The 16,798-nt window shown below is 37.1% G+C and overlaps 1 long non-coding RNA gene across 1 annotated transcript; it reads right to left on the bottom strand.

The window, feature by feature from the left end:
• Positions 1-9,280: 9,280 nt before the first annotated feature.
• Positions 9,281-12,654, bottom strand: LOC139137178 (uncharacterized). Its single transcript, XR_011553335.1, has 2 exons — positions 12,532-12,654; positions 9,281-10,425 (listed from the first exon to the last, which is right to left on the bottom strand). It is a non-coding gene; the product is annotated as an uncharacterized lncRNA (long non-coding RNA).
• Positions 12,655-16,798: the final 4,144 nt, after the last annotated feature.

Raw genomic sequence — 16,798 nt, 5'->3', positions numbered from 1 at the left:
ACCGTCGATGGACTCCTAAACTCCTAAACAGTGAACAGGGAGGGCTGACTTCAACATATGGGATTTGCCCTCAGTAGCAGAATCGAGGTCAAGAGAGCAAACCGTTAGGCTGAGGACAACCATCTGTATTTTGTCTGAGTTCATTAGCAAAGCTCTGATCTATCAGAAGAACTTCTATTCTAAGAGTCTTCATCAGTACAAGTACTCGCCATAATTTCCCGATATGAGCGATATTTATCACTCTGATTTCATAGGACTCTGCGAATACTTCGGCTGCTTAATTGGTATGAGGTTTGAGGCTAATTTTACGTAAAAGTTATACCTATATTGTTTTGCATAAGAAAAAAAATAATCGGGTACAGCCAGCTGTACCAACAAAGTTCTTAGCCTGATTTTCGGGATTTGATTTCATTAATCAGGTATCAGGGGTGCTCTGACATATTTACTGGCATGTTCAAATTATCGTTTTTAATCACTATGCCAGTGTACAGGAAGGAGTGATTAAGAATGCTGATATGGACTTTGCTAAGGGAAGGCACGTCTGTGAAGACCTCAAAGTGGTCCCTGACTTCAAAGTGGTCCCCATCCTAAATGTCCGGTAAGATAGGGGGTTAAACTCAAGTCTGACGACACCTACCGCATAATGGACGCTTTTGTTGTCACACGGACGTTTCCGATGTAATATCAGCTGCTATTTTAGTATTTAATACCTAGAGTTGGGAAAAATGTACAAAATAAGGCTAAGCACAGAATTAACAATGGGAGGGCTAGTGTCTATATCAATCATGACTTATCTATAAAATGACTCATTTGAAGTCATATCGATATTTGGAAGTCATTCTAATCGCTGCTCGTAAATACATAAATGGATATGAAATACAATTTGCAGCATTGCTGTGACGTATCAATCGCACTTGCGGGTCAAAAATTCATCGCCACAAGCCAGCCCATAGACATTTTTGGTAGTTTACTTCGACCGGTACTATAACACTGGTCAGTTCACGACCCATTGTCTACTTCTGCTAGCTACCTCAATAATATAAACATGTATTTTCAACCGTTTTCCCGTGAGCCGACGTCCACGAATTCTGCAACGTTTGCCCTCTCGCGTAATTGAATACTTTGGGTCTGTCAAAAGTTCAGAACCGAGCAGAACAGTCGACGGCTCTTAAAAAAAGCTGAAATTATAGATGTTGCCACATTCAACATAATTAACGGAAGTAGGAGATGAGTCATAGATAGTCAGAGATAAAGTAGGTACATGTTCATTTATTCAAAGACTAAGCTATTTCATTATTTTGCGAGGTAAATAAAAAAACGATTGGTGTCGTAGTAAACTACAGAAAAGATCTATGGACAGATTAACAGCGGTTCTGAGGCGATATCCCTTGACACGAATGCAATCTATAGGCCTCAGCATTATGCTACGAATGCACAGATGTAAAATACACCAGAATAGGGCTCGAGGCCAATATTTTAGGGGGATATTTTTCTTAATTTTTTTTACAAAGATATCCAATACCTACCATAGAAAGTGACGCGATTGAAGTAATACATTACCTAAAAGAAGTTGAATACAGCAGGCAGAGCGTAAAATTATCCGAATTTTCATGGGACACCTTTGAAGTCAAGAGGACGCTTTTGAAGTCAAACTGATTTCTTTATTCTTTACTAAAAGTTTGAAAAAACAGGAAGTGTACTCTTGTCTTATTTATACCTGATACTTAACAGGTCGCATATTCAATTCTAAAATTAAAACATTCTTTCTTTTACATAAACGATTGAATACAGCACAGAGAGCGTAAAATCATCACAAGTCTTTGGGGACCACCTTGAGGTCAAAAGGACACTTTTGGAGTCAAACTGATTTTCTTTAAGCAATACTAAAAGTTGACAAAAATCCAAGGAAGTGTACTATAGTCCTATTAATAACTGATACTTCATAGGTCACATGTTACAATTTTCAAGTTAGAACATTGCTTCAATTACGCAAAAGAAGTTGATTAAAGCAGACAGAGTGTACAATCATTCGATTTTCCCGGGGACCACTTTGAAGTCAAAAGGACACTTTTGGAGTCAAACTGATTTTCTTTATTCAATACCAAAAGTTGGACAAGATCAAAGAAGTGTACTATAGTTTTATTAATACCTGATACTTCACAGGTCGCATGTTACATTTTTCAAGTCAACACATTCTTTTTTAACATAAACGATGTTGAATACAGCAGAGAGACCGTAAAATCATCCCAAGTTTTCGGGACCACTTGAAGTCAAAAGGACACTTTTGGAGTCAAACTGATTTTCTTTAAGCAATACTAAAAGTTGACAAAAATCCAAGGAAGTGTACTATAGTTCTATTAATAACTGATACTTCATAGGTCAAATGTTACAATTTTCAAGTTAGAACATTGCTTCAATTACGCAAAAGAAGTTAATTAAGCAGACAGAGTGTACAATCATTCGATTTTCCCAGGGACCACTTTGAAGTCAAAAGGACACTTTTGGAGTCAAACTGATTTTCTTTATTCAATACTAAAAGTTGACAAAAATCCAAGGAAGTGTACTATAGTCCTACTAATACCTGATACTTCATAGGTCACATGTTACAATTTTCAAGTTAGAACATTGCTTCAATTACGCTAAAGAAGTTGAATAAAGCAGACAGAGTGTACAATCATTCGGTTTTCCCGGGACCACTTTGAAGTCAAAAGGACACTTTTGGAGTCAAACTGATTTTCTTTATTCAATACCAAAAGTTGACAAATATCCAAGGAAGTGTGCTATAGTCCTACTAATACCTGATACTTCATAGGTCGCATGTTCCATTTTTCAAGTTAGAATATTGCTTCAATTACGCAAAAGAAGTTAAATAAAGCAGACAGAGTGTACAATCATTCGATTTTCCCGGGGACCACTTTGAAGTCAAAAGGACACTTTTGGAGTCAAACTGATTTTCCTTATTCAATACTAAAAGTTGACAAATATCCAAGGAAGTGTGCTATAGTCCTATTAATACCTGATACCTCACAGGTCGCATGTTCCATTTTTCAAGTTAGGACATTGCTTCAATTACGCAAAAGAAGTTGAATAAAGCAGACAGAGTGTACAATCATTCGATTTTCCCGGGGACCACTTTGAAGTCAAAAGGACACTTTTGGAGTCAAATTGATTTTCTTTATTCAATACTAAAAGTTGACAAAAATCCAAGGAAGTGTACTATAGTCCTTTTAATAACTGATACTTCATAGGTCGCATGTTCCATTTTTCAAGTTAGAACATTGCTTCAATTACGCAAAAGAAGTTAATTAAGCAGACAGAGTGTACAATCATTCGATTTTCCCGGGGACCACTTTGAAGTCAAAAGGACACTTTTGGAGTCAAACTGATTTTCTTTATTCAATACTAAAAGTTGACAAAATCCAAGGAAGTGTACTATAGTTCTATTACTGTGAATTGCTTTGAAGCATTGGCATTAGACGAACTAGACATATTGTCTAAATCGAGGAGTAGCCAACACTGTCAGGTGCAATTAAAAGCTAAGCGGTAACATGAGTCGATCATAAAAATCAACTCTGCAAAAGTTAAACATTGTTTAGCAGGAGGTCAGACGTAGTCTAAACAAAACCACCACATATGTCTATTAGAGTACTGTCTAAGTCTTATCACTTGCTTTCAGGTGTAGTTGTTTTGACTACATCTGACCTGCTGCGAAACAATGTTTCAACTTTGACAGAGTTGATTTCTCTGTGGTCGACTGGAATTACTGCTCAGCTGATAATTACACCTGACAGTGTTGGCAACACCTCGATTTAGACTATGTGTCTAGTTCGTCTAATGCCATGCTCCAAAGCAATTCACAGTAATAACTGATACTTCATAGGTCAAATGTTACAATTTTCAAGTTAGAACATTGCTTCAATTACGCAAAAGAAGTTAATTAAGCAGACAGAGTGTACAATCATTCGATTTTCCCAGGGACCACTTTGAAGTCAAAAGGACACTTTTGGAGTCAAACTGATTTTCTTTATTCAATACTAAAAGTTGACAAATATCCAAGGAATTGTGCTATAGTCCTATTAATAACTGATACCTCACAGGTCGCATGTTCCATTTTTCAAGTTAGAACATTGCTTCAATTATGCAAAAGAAGTTGAATAAAGCAGACAGAGTGTACAATCATTCGATTTTCCCGGGGACCACTTTGAAGTCAAAAGGACACTTTTGGAGTCAAACTGATTTTCCTTATTCAATACCAAAAGTTGACAAATATCCAAGGAAGTGTGCTATAGTCCTACTAATACCTGGTACCTCACAGGTCGCATGTTCCATTTTTCAAGTTAGAACATTGCTTCAATTACACTAAAGAAGTTGAATAAAGCAGACAGAGTGTACAATCATTCGAATTTCCCGGGGACCACTTTGAAGTCAAAAGGACACTTTTGGAGCCAAACTGATTTTCCTTATGCAATATTAAAAGTTGGACAAAAAAGAAAGTGTACTATAGTTTTATTAATACCTGATATCTCACAGGTCGCATGTTACATTTTTCAAGTCAACACATTCTTTCTTTAACGTAAACGATGTGGAATACAGCAGAGAGACCGTAAAATCATCATAAGTTTTCGGGGACCACTTTGAAGTCAAAAGGACACTTTTGGAGTCAAACTGATTTTCTTTATTCAATACTAAAAGTTGACAAAAATCCAAGGAAGTGTACTATAGGCCTATTTTACCTGATACTTCACAGCTGGCATGTTTCATTTTTCAAGTCAACTATTCTTTTTAATTTTCCTTAAAAGAAGCTGAACATAGCAGATGGAGCATGTAATCAAGTGGAATTTCCGTGGGCACCTTTACGGACATTTTGGTGTCATATGTATTTTTTCAATACAATACCAAATGTGTGATAAATCAGTAGAAATGTAGAATAATCCTACAAGTAACTCTGTCTTATAAACTCAATCTCATACACACATACAAATGGACGTTGAGCATTATTTAGCCAAAAAAATCTTTATTTAACTGTACATAAATTTTAACAGTAGAGTAAAGCACGAGAGCAGTTTTTCTCTATAAAGTAAAATAACTACTTTCAATAACCGGAAAAATGAGATAAAGGGCATCAATTTCACAAAAATAAAAGCACATAATACCTAAAGGCCAATACAGTCCTGTTGTGCTATGTAGAGAATAGCTTTTTTGTGACACATATGTTTATGAAGATAGATACCTTTGATAGCACATTTCAAAAAATGTCAAAAAAGCTGCATTACCACTAATACAAAATTGAAAATATTATTATAATTTGAACATCACAGTAAGATTATCCCTGAGAACAAATCAGCCAGTGGTATGAGATGAGTAGTGTTTAGAGAAAGAGATTTTTTGATCAATAATGGAAAACAGCATCAATGACACTTGGCTCTCATTTGATTTGATGAGGCAGGCCACAGTGTGTATACTTAACTATGTTTACCCTTGGCAACATGCATACAAAGTTTCATAGCCATTGGAAGAGGGATTTCAGAGAAAATGATTTTTGACCAAATATGGGAAAGTTGCGCAAAAATGCCTATATGAAAATATTCACAAAAAATTTGAAGACACTCAACCGAGGTTGCCTCTAGATACATTAAAAACAAATTTCAAACCAATCAAAACATTTACTTCAAAGAAAATTAGTTTTTGACCAAAATATTGCCCCAAAATGCAAAAAAAAACAAAAACACAAAGATGAAAATTTCACCACAATTTAAGAAATCATATAGAAAACAACTCTAGAGTATTAAGTTTCAAAGCAATCCAACAAGAAATTTGAAAAAAACATTTATTTGACCAAAAACTGGAAAAATTGCCCCAAAAATACAAATTGCAGATTTCATCATATATTCAAGATATCATATTTAGTTCATCTGTAGGAACCTGTATACCAATACCAAATATCAAAGCTGTCAGATGGGCGGTTTTGATGAAATAAAGTTTTGACCAAAAATGACAAAAAAAATTCCTTAAAAGTACAGATTTGCATATTTCATTACAATTTGAACAAATCTAAGTTGGGTTATCCCAAGGGACCTATATACAAAATAACAAAGCTGTCTGACCAGCGATTATGAAGAAGACTTTTTACAAAAAAACGCCTTTTTGGCGCTAATTTGCATATTTTCAAAAATATCAAAAAATACCGTCAAGGACAGTGTGCTCACATTCGGTTTGAATTGGTAAATTCAAGAAATATTTAAACCAGAAAAACAAGAATGATAAAAGCAAATAAGGTCTGCAACTTAGGTACTGGAGGTCGTCTTTGGGAACATGCATATCATCTTCTATAGCGACGGGACAAGCAGATCCTACATACAGAAAGCAATGTCAACAAAAAAATTAGCCAGAGAAGCTTGACAAAAAGAAAAGGTGGGAGAGTGGGGAAAAAATAAAGAGTGGGAAAAAATGTACAAGGGATCTGGTAAAAAGTAATGCTACCTCATCAATCTTCTAGCCCCTACCCCCTCCTGAATATCAAATGTTCCACCCCTTACATAAAACCAGCTGACAGGAAATGTATTTACAACCTTGGGGATGTTTTAATTAATGCTATGAGTGCTATCATTCAAATGTAAACAACACTTAAATCAGTTACAGATAGCGAAATGCCTTCCACTGTGGGGGGGATTGCAACATCTGGGGGGGATTACAACATCTGGAATTATCCTGGATCCTAATTTCTCATCAGTTCTTATGTGTCTTAACATGCAAAAGTTGAAAAAATTGGTTCGCAATGAAAATATTTACTTCCACTTTGTTTCTGGATCAAATTTTACTACAAATTGATATTAAATATGACAAAATTATGTTCACAGCCTTCGAAACTCTCTCACAACATATCCTGGGTTGGTGTAGGTCATTTAAGGTCACAAACTGAGAAAATTACCTAAAATATAAAAATTTGGGGGTCTCCCAACACTTTGAGCAGAAAATTTATCAAATAACATCCCTCGGGACTTTTGTACAAATTACAAAGCTATCAGACAAGTAATTTTGAGAACAAGTTGTCTGTCCAAGAGCTTTAAAAGAAAATTTTTTTTAAGAATTTTTGACCAAAAATGACAAAAATTGCCCCAAAACAGTAATATTTCCAATTTTGTCATAACTTCAACAATTAGAAGGGTAACACCCTTGTAAACATCCAATCCAAATTTGAGAGCAATTGGGCTAGCGGTTTCTGAAAAGAAGAAATTTTACTTAAAATGAGAAAAATAACCAAAAAATCAGCAAAAATACAAAATTCGAGATATCTTCACAATATCATAAAACTGATTTTCATCAACCTGAGGAACCTGTATACCAAATATCAAAGCTATCAGATTTGTTGTTTTTGAATAAAATATTTTTGACCAAAAATTCGGAAAATTGCCCTAAAATTACAAATATAAAAATTTCAATTCAATTTGTATAAACTTGACTGAGGTCATCCTGAGGAACATGTATACAAACTTTCAAAATAATCAGATGAGTGGTTTCAGAAAAAATACCGCAATTATACGGTGTCGCTCAAATTTGATCAGAATTGGTATATACCAGTATGGGTTACCAATGATCAACAATAAATGTTGTTCCTATCTGTTCAGTGGAGGGAAAATTCTACGTTGATGTTATGGCAATGATTTCTGCACAGTACAACCAGAAAAACAACAAGAAATATTTAACCTGAAAAACAAGAATGCAAAAGTAATTAAGGTCTAACTTTTGGTACTGGAGGTAAACTTTAGCAACATGCATAGCAGAAACAAGCCCCTCTTAGTTTAGTATAAACTGTCTTCCCCCATCTACTGTCTATGGTTGCAGCTGGTCTGTTAATATGTAACGGTTCATAAACAATGACAGAAATGAGTCAAGATCAGTGGAGTTTGCCTGTTTCTCACTGGCATGCCTTCTTCACATTTGCTGCATTTCACTTTTTCTTACCTCATTTGCACATTTTTGACACTGATGTGTTCATTTGAGCAAATTCACATCTCAACCCCTGCATCTACCTGTACACCACAAACTGAGATGGTAGCTTTGGCGGTATGGGAGCCTTTGTGTGTGACGGACATACATCTGCACATACCCACAAATATACAGACATACAGACATGCAAATCGGATGCAAATGAACTGATTCAGCTTATATGATAACCTCACATTGGTATACAAATGTGAGCTAAAAATTAAAAAAAATATATTCTCAAATCATATTTTTCATCTACGCAACAAATAGCGAATCAGTAAGTACTGCGGTTATCAAGATATTTGAGTGACTGGACGCCTCACAAACGGACATACATACATACTGACAACGGATGCCGGACAGATACCCATCCCAATAGCTTCAAAAGACTATCGTATAGTAGCTAAAAATGAAAATTTCGCCACAATACTAACGAAAATCACCATAAACATCCCGCATACAGAGTTTCAACAAAATCTAGACTGCCGTTACAGAGTTTAAGCGTTTGCTGGATTTTCTCTGTTTTCTACCACATTTCTTTTTTTATATCATCATCATATTTTGAAGACTGACACTTTCATTTGAACAAATTCACATCTCCACCCCCAGGTGCACCAGTTCACCAAATACTACAATGGTAGTGCTGCGGTTTTTGAGTTTTCGATGTGCACGAAGGTAGCATGCACACATACTAACATACATAAATGTAGACACCGCTGACCTACCATAAAAACTCTTTTTGGTATAATATACGTACATGTATACACCAAATGTGAGCTAAAAATTGTCCTGAAAATAGAAAATTGTGGATTTATCAAAATTTGAATATTTCACAATTTGATCATCCCTATGAATCTGTATAACAAATATCAGTGCTGTCAGACAAGGGGTTTTGGTGTAAAAAATAATATTTTGTTTCAGCCAAACCTTAAAGCCCCATACAGCAGCAAATGTGTTGTAAACCAATCTCAAATATCCTCAGTTTTCCAAGGGTTTTCTTCAAGTAAGACACATTAAAGACCAAAAAAGTGTACAACACTGTCGATAGCCTAAGAAGTAGCATTTAAATTCAAACTTTTAACATGATTTTAGATTTTTCGAGAATTTCAAAAAAACAAGTCATTGACAATGACGTAGTCTCCACTTGTAACAGGAGTATTAGTCTTGATGGGGCAGGGAAATGTGGTCATTAAGAAGTATCACTGGAGTGTATATGTTCAGATCTATGGGCACATAGGTCTATGTCATTGTTCCCAATTTGAAACAAGAGGCATGCCTAAGTTATGGTTCTAAATCGGGAAAAAAAGATCAGACCTCTAGCTGTATTGGCCAGCCAAGAAATACATATGCGCACAATAAATGAGGTACAAGATGTGACATCTTAAGGTCTATTATCCTATCAAAATTGAAGCGTAAAGAACTTGTGGTTACTGAGTTGTGCATATATATGTATAATCAAGGTCAAAGGTCAACGAAGTCACGTGACATTTTGTCAAAAAAAATTGTATTGCTAAGTTATCCCTATATACCAAAATCAGACCTCTAGCTCTATTGGCTCGCTCAAAATTAGAAATGCACATCATTAATGAGGTACAATATGTGGCGTCATAAGGTGTCCTATCATACCATATATGAAAGGTTTAGCACTTGTGGTTACTGAGTTATGGACAAATATGTATATTTGACGTCAAAGGTCACCAAGGTCACGTGACATTTTGTCAAAGTGTCTAGATATCTGCGTGAACGGATGGGTGAACGGATGGGTGAACGGACGGATATGTCCCAATCTATAAGCCCCCTGGACTTTATCTGTGGGGACTAAAAACTGTGTCACTGCATCCTTTTTGCAATATGAATACGATGAGAAACTAAATTTTTATTTTTCTTGGCCTTATACATGGGAGTCTATGGAGAGCTGCCTTATACATGGGAGTCTATGGAGGTGTAAACTAAAAAGTCCTCTAACATGGCCAAATTTGATCACATTGTGAAACAAATTGACGTGCATCTGTATGAGGTAGGGTATTATCCTTGTATCAAGTTTGAACAAAATCGCTCCAGGCGTCTCTGAGATATCGGTGTGAATGGACGGACGGACACACGCACGGACGGACGCACACACGGACATGACCAAACCTATAAGTCCCCCAGGACGGTGTCCTTGGGGACTAATAATCATATGACAGGAAAATAAAGATTACAACAAATAGTTGGCATTCGTGTGTTGTGCATTAAGTAAATGGCATCATGCTTGTTTCTGGTATGATCATGGTGTGTATGTGCGGGGAAATACTGTTTTTTTTTACTTTTCTGTTGGTCGCCAATTTTTGAGTATGTCACCAGTTTATTATTCAGCCTGTTAAAACGTGTAGGCATGGTCCAAATCAGCAAGCAGTGATAACTCTGATCTTTCCACATCATTTCCAAGAACTCTGTTATCTGGAGAGATTAAAATTGAAAAATTTATTACCAGTAAGCAAATCAATCCAGTCATCATTATCAGAAGATAAAATGTATGCAAATTAAGAAAGAAACACAAATATAATCTCTTTTTGGTATTTATATACACACCAAATATGAGCTAAAAACCGACTCAAAGCAGGTCTGTTCATTATAAGCACATATGTAAAATTATGACTACGGTAAGTATTGAAATGGAGACATAACAAAATACATAAATGAGTACACTATAGGTGTAACCGTAGACTCAAATTGTGTGCTGAACACACATGAGGCTGAGATTGGGGATTTGGCTCAGCGGTTTTATCTATGGCTTCTGCGCTAGGTGACTGGTGCTATACGTTGTGAGTTCAAATCCGACTGAAACCACAATATATTACAAAAGTGTATGGACACAAATTCCATGTCTTGTATTCAGTTTAGATTGTCAGCTTGAATTAACAGCTAGACATCAGTTAAGACTGATGACACAGTCCTTGACGTAAAAGAACTTTGTCATTCCAAGTCACTGAAATGTACGTTGTACCAATGATGTGAAATGACCTAAGTTACAATGAAAACAATGTCAAGGCATGTAGAGTACAAACTCAACACATGGCTGCCTCCAAGTGCTAAATTTGCTTTCCTGTGCATGCATGATACAGCCTTGGGGCTTAGTGGGCCAGGGTCGGGTGTTGGAGTATATTTCTATTCTTTCAAGTATCATCATAAATTCCTGACAAACTGTGTTTAAAACCCTTTCCCCAAAATACCACGGACAGGTAAAAAAATCTAAGTTGGCAAAGAGCAGTCAGGGGGGGGTCACTTCTATTACTTGCCAATATGAACATGCGCCGCCCAATGGGGTGGGTACTTCAGCAACTTGGTCCAAAATAGGGGGGGTCAATTCCACTGTAAACCATGGTCTAAAATGGGGTTGAAGTTTGAGTGCCACACAAGAACAAATTTCAACAGTCTGTTCCCATCTCGCTAGCAGGGTTCTGAGCTGCACTCAATAAGCATGGATATCTTTCTGCGGCAGGGGAACCATTACAGAGACCCCCTGGCTTAAAGTAAATATGGACTTTGTTTTAAAACATTGTCACTGATTTGTCAGAACTCTACATATGGCAGATTTTTGCCCAATAGAAAATACCCAAACAAAGTGGCTCTACTGCTCCTAGTATTATTCAGGTTGACCATGGCCATATGAAGTTAGTATTGCTTTACAGACAAACAGCGAGGTTTGTTGTGAATTGTAATTTAAAAAAAACACCACTCAGACTACTGCAGATAACTGATAATTTGCAGAAGCTGGACCAAAATTTGGTGAGAGTGAAAGGCATTTTCTTTCACAAAATTTGTTGGTATTTCCTCATGATTTTTCGGAATCATGGCTTGGCCAGCAACAAAATAGCTCTAAACGCAGTATAAGCTTACAGTGGTAGGCTTTGCCGGGGCAAATACATGCTTTTCCGTTTTAAAAATGTTGACGCTATGACTGTTGACCTGGGTCAAAGGTCATAAAGGTCTAAAATGGGGTTCTAAAACAACGAGATTTTAGGTCTAAAATGGGCCCTGGGTTTTATACCTGCGGCCGCACACCCCTACCACTTCTCTGAACAAGTACTTCCCCTCCCCCCGAGAGAGGTACAGCAGTTCTAGCTCTGCGTTATATAACGCCAGAAACACAGCATCGTACGCAGGGCCATCATTCATTGTGCGATGTTTCTGTGTAAGTTCACAGTGTAATTTGATTTTGGACGAAGACAATCAGCACTCGCACACAGGCGTTCTGTTTACTGGATAGTTTGTATAAGTGTAGTTTATGCTACGTTCCGATGTTCTGTTCCGTAAAAGTCTACGGAACAGAACGTCGGAACAATGGTCGGAACGTAGCTCTGCATGGCCATGGCAGGGCTGTGTGTTCGTAGCGGCGCGGCGTTATACGACCTCCCAACACATGTGGTGGGAGGCCGTATAACGCCGGTAACACTCGGCCCTGCCATGCAGAGCTACCCAGTAAACAGAACGCCTGTATGCGAGTATGAAATATAACGTCGAGCAACAAGATTGAAATTAATGACTGTTTGAGCTGGTACTCACTCAGTAAACTGCTAGGCCATATGGACATCCGCATATCCGTACAGTGATCGGTGGGTCGCGGTCGCTGGTCTCGACCGTGCCATGTGGAGCGCAATCTCCCATGATGCTAATATGAGACACCCTAACCAGGTGAAAAAATTGGACGCGCAGTTTGGGCTGGTAAAATGCATCGGAATTTAGAAAAAGTAATAAAAGTGAGCGCATATATCAAAAAGGACCAAAATAACAGATTAGTATTGGCAATGTTACAAAGTTTAACAACTTTATGCAAATATAGGAATGGAAAAATCCCTGGACTGCGTAAAATTTCAGTTCAATTACAACTACGGGGACCACTTTGAAGTCAGGGACCACTTAGAGGTCTTCACACACGTCAGACAAAAAACTACAAGATTTACCCAATCATTAGTGATGAAATGGCAGTTGGCATCGTAAATATTTAACCAGGGACAAAGAAAAGCCGATAACATTCGTACTTGTCTTGATACTTGAACCTTGTTACTTTACGCTTAGCGGATATCAGAAACAATCAACATGTCTTATTTCGGATTTCCACGATGTAATTAATTAGTGTATTTATTTGTTTTTGCTAAAGCTTGTATTGCGAAAGCGGTGTCGACCTATTTGTTTTAGGCTCTCCACGGGCGACCCAGACACTATTAATAAGCTTCTTATTGAGTTTTTCTCACTGTTTTCTCTTATCTTATCAAGGGTTGGTCAACATTGAAAGATAGTCTTTCCTATCTTTCGCGATGTTGACCACCCATAAAATCCCTGATAAGTCCACGGATTAGCATGATTAGTTATGTTGACTAATTATTTACAAGATGTGTACATGAGATATAAACGTCCTTGTAATGGGGTGTAAAATAAAGAGTCCAGAGGCTAGGTTAGGCTTTATAGTCATTCATTTTATTTACTACGATCAGTCAGAGCATGAAGAAAAGGAGAGGAACTGATAGACAAAACTGAGAAAAACTCAATGATAAGCTATTCATAGTGTCTGGGCCGCCTGTGATATGGACTTTGCTAAGGATTTACATTTCCATCTTTCCAATGTTGACCAACCCTTGATAAGTCCACGGATTAGCATGATTAGTTGTGTTGACTAATTAATTACAAGATGAGTATATGAGAGATAAACGTCCTTGTAATGGGGTGTAAAATGAATAAAGAGTCAATAGACTAGGTTAGGTTATATAACAGTTTATTTTATTTACTCCGATCAGTCAGAGCATGAAGACACAGTCCCTATATCCATAGAGGGACTGTGATGAAGAAAAGGAGAGGAACTGATAGGGAAAACAGTGAGAAAAACTCAATAATAAGCTTATTAATAGTGTCTGGGTCGCCTGTGGTCAAACAAAACAAACTACAATATTTACCCAAGCATAAGTGATGAAATGGCTGTTGGCATCGTAAATATTTAAACCAGAGTCAATGAAAAGCCGACAACATGTCTTATTTAAGATTTCCACGACGTAATTTATTAGTGTATTTATTTGTTTTTTGCTACAGCTTGTATTGTAAAAGCTGTGGTCGACCTATTTGTTTAGGCTCTCCTGAACAGAACAGAGAACTGGTTTGCTTTGCGCTATCAAATATGTACATCTCATGCTTAGAAATATCCGCTTTAAGAGAATAGTTGTTGCCGCTTTAAATCAACATGATTTAGAAAAACGGGCAACTGTGATAACCGGCTGAAATCATTTTTCCGTCGGCATTCGGCGTCAGTTCGTCAAATTCATTTATTTTGCAAAAGGGATCTAATCAAAGTGAGTGGCATGTAGTGTAACGCTCACAAAGTGTTAGTCCCGCGACCTCGTCAGTGTGAACATAAACCCCTCTGTCTATGGTTTGAATGTGTAAAAGGTTCCGAAAGATGGCGACAATACCAATGACAAAGCCTGACAACACAAAGCCATGCAACTTACCGCACATGGGTTCCCACCTTTTTACCTTTTCATAGACCATCCACCCGACAAAGGCTGGCTTTTAAGCCGAGTAATTTAATAGTCTTACTTTACTTCGTCGTCGCCCATCCAGTTAAGGTACAACGCACCTCGGGTCACCCTCAAACTTTGACAATTCTTTTCTGATCAACCACTTGTGGGGATTTATTTTAGAGCTCTTGGTGTAAAAAAAATTTACACTGTCTTAATTTTTCGAAAATTGAAAATTGAGTTTTCTCCATAGAGTTAACACAGGGGTGATGGCCATTTTGAATTTCAAATATCGGTAAATCTTGGGTACTTTGACTCTCTAGTACAAAATTAGCACGGTGACCCCGATTTTTATTCTTCATTTTAAAAGAGGATTGTTAAAATATTCCCCGGAGAAAGTTTGAGAAAAATTGTAAGTCTCTCTCTTTCGAGGCGCATACTACCTTAACGAGGCGGTACTGCTGTACCACGGCAAGGGGGAGTGTGCATATGTTCTTGGGGCATAAAGAAAACAGGTTTTTGACCTCTTGGGATTATTTCCATATGTTCAAGTGAAATATGTATAAAGTCAAAATCATCCCATCTACAGAAAAATGTCGGCTTACAATTACAATGTCTTCTGTATGTGATGGTGTAATACACTTCAAAATGCACAATAACTAGGCTCACTTTAGACTTACTTTTCAAACAGTAGTTTTGCCAGCATAAGTATACTATACATGCCTATAATTCCATGGTGTTGCAGCTGGCATACAGCAAAAACAGTGTAGATTATTTGAGTTCAGTTGGTATAGCAACCCAGGAAGCAATAGCCACGTTTGTGTGTGCGGATCCTTTCGAACATTTGTAAAGGATTTAGTAGCCCCATAAAGTTAAATATCCGTTTTTATCGACTCTTTTATTTTGGAGAAAACTTCGTACACTATGATCACTGTGCGCTATAAACTTCCTCCTAAAATCTCATCACCAACACGGGTTCAAAAGATCAGCCTGTCCGCACAGAGAAATCCCACTCACTTCAGCTAGCAATTCAAAAACACATTCCACCTGAGGGTCAGCTGTCCGACTCTTTAACCCCTGACCCCGCCCCTATTAATTCTGACGTCACACGGAGCTTCAAAGCCGAATACTTAAGGTAGTATACGCCTCGAAAATGAAAGACTTGAACTATGTTCAAAGTTTCCTCTCTCGCCAATTCAAGAATAAAAATAAGGGGTCACCGTGCAAAGTTTAGTACTAGAGAAACAAATTACATAATATTCAGCGATATTTGAAATTCAAAATGGCCGCATCCCTATATACGCTCTATGGGGAAAAATAAAATTTTGGATTTTCGTAAAACTTAAACTGTGAAAATTGTTTTTCCTACTCAAAGAGCTTTAAAGGGAGTCTCCGACAAGTGGAAGATATGATAAGATCACGTCTTGTTCATGCAAAATGTGTTTGAATACCGACATGACAGATATAATGCGCTCAACAGGCTCAGCTTTCCCGAGTTTCTTCGTGCATTTTTGTCACGGGATCCAACAGAGCGTATCTTGTGTATTCCACGTTCAACTGATCTTTTGTAAGTCCAAGTGGACGATTCACTAAGGTCAGCAAACCTTTAATATTTATGTACAGTGCTTCTTTCTCGCTCCTCCATACGATTTTTTTTGTTTGTTTGTTTGTTTGTTTGTTTGTTTGTTTGTTTGTTTGTTTGTTTGGGGTTTTTTATTTAATGAATTTTATTGGGTTTCTTTAAAAGTACCCGGTATACAACACATTCTGGTAAAGAAATGTCTTTCGTCTACATAATACATGGTCTTTTTTAAAGCATCACCGGCTGCAACACTTGGCCGGTTATACAGCAAAATGCCACAGCCAATGTGCCCTTAACCATAATGGCACAGGTAATGCAACAGGTAAGGATCTCAGATTCAATTACACAAAGTGTTCTTCTTCGGAAAAACTTGTTAAGTTACAATTTTCAAAAACTGTCCGCTTTTTTTTTGATATGTTAACTCAGTTTATTTTTTTCTTACAGCTATGTGAAATTCTATTTTTGAATATTTTGAAGATATTTTTTGTAAACCAACAGATCTGGTTTTTGTTTCTTACAACGTGATATATAAATATGTCACTTTGCCACAAGTACAAGAATCACAAATAATACCAGCACTTGTATAGATCATATATGGACAACACACCCAGAGAGAGTTCTCACTAGTGGTGTGTCATGTATTGGTCTCAGCGATCATTATCCTGTTTACATCATAAGACAAAGTTCAAATAATTCTGAGCCTAAAACAAACATACCATAAAATATAGATGCACAAAACATT

This window comes from Ptychodera flava, chromosome 7 (assembly GCF_041260155.1).
Source record: "Ptychodera flava strain L36383 chromosome 7, AS_Pfla_20210202, whole genome shotgun sequence".
NCBI classification, from domain to species: Eukaryota; Metazoa; Hemichordata; class Enteropneusta; family Ptychoderidae; genus Ptychodera; species Ptychodera flava.
The sequence above is the reverse complement of the archived record's forward strand: the minus strand, read 5'-3'. Positions and strand labels throughout refer to the sequence as shown.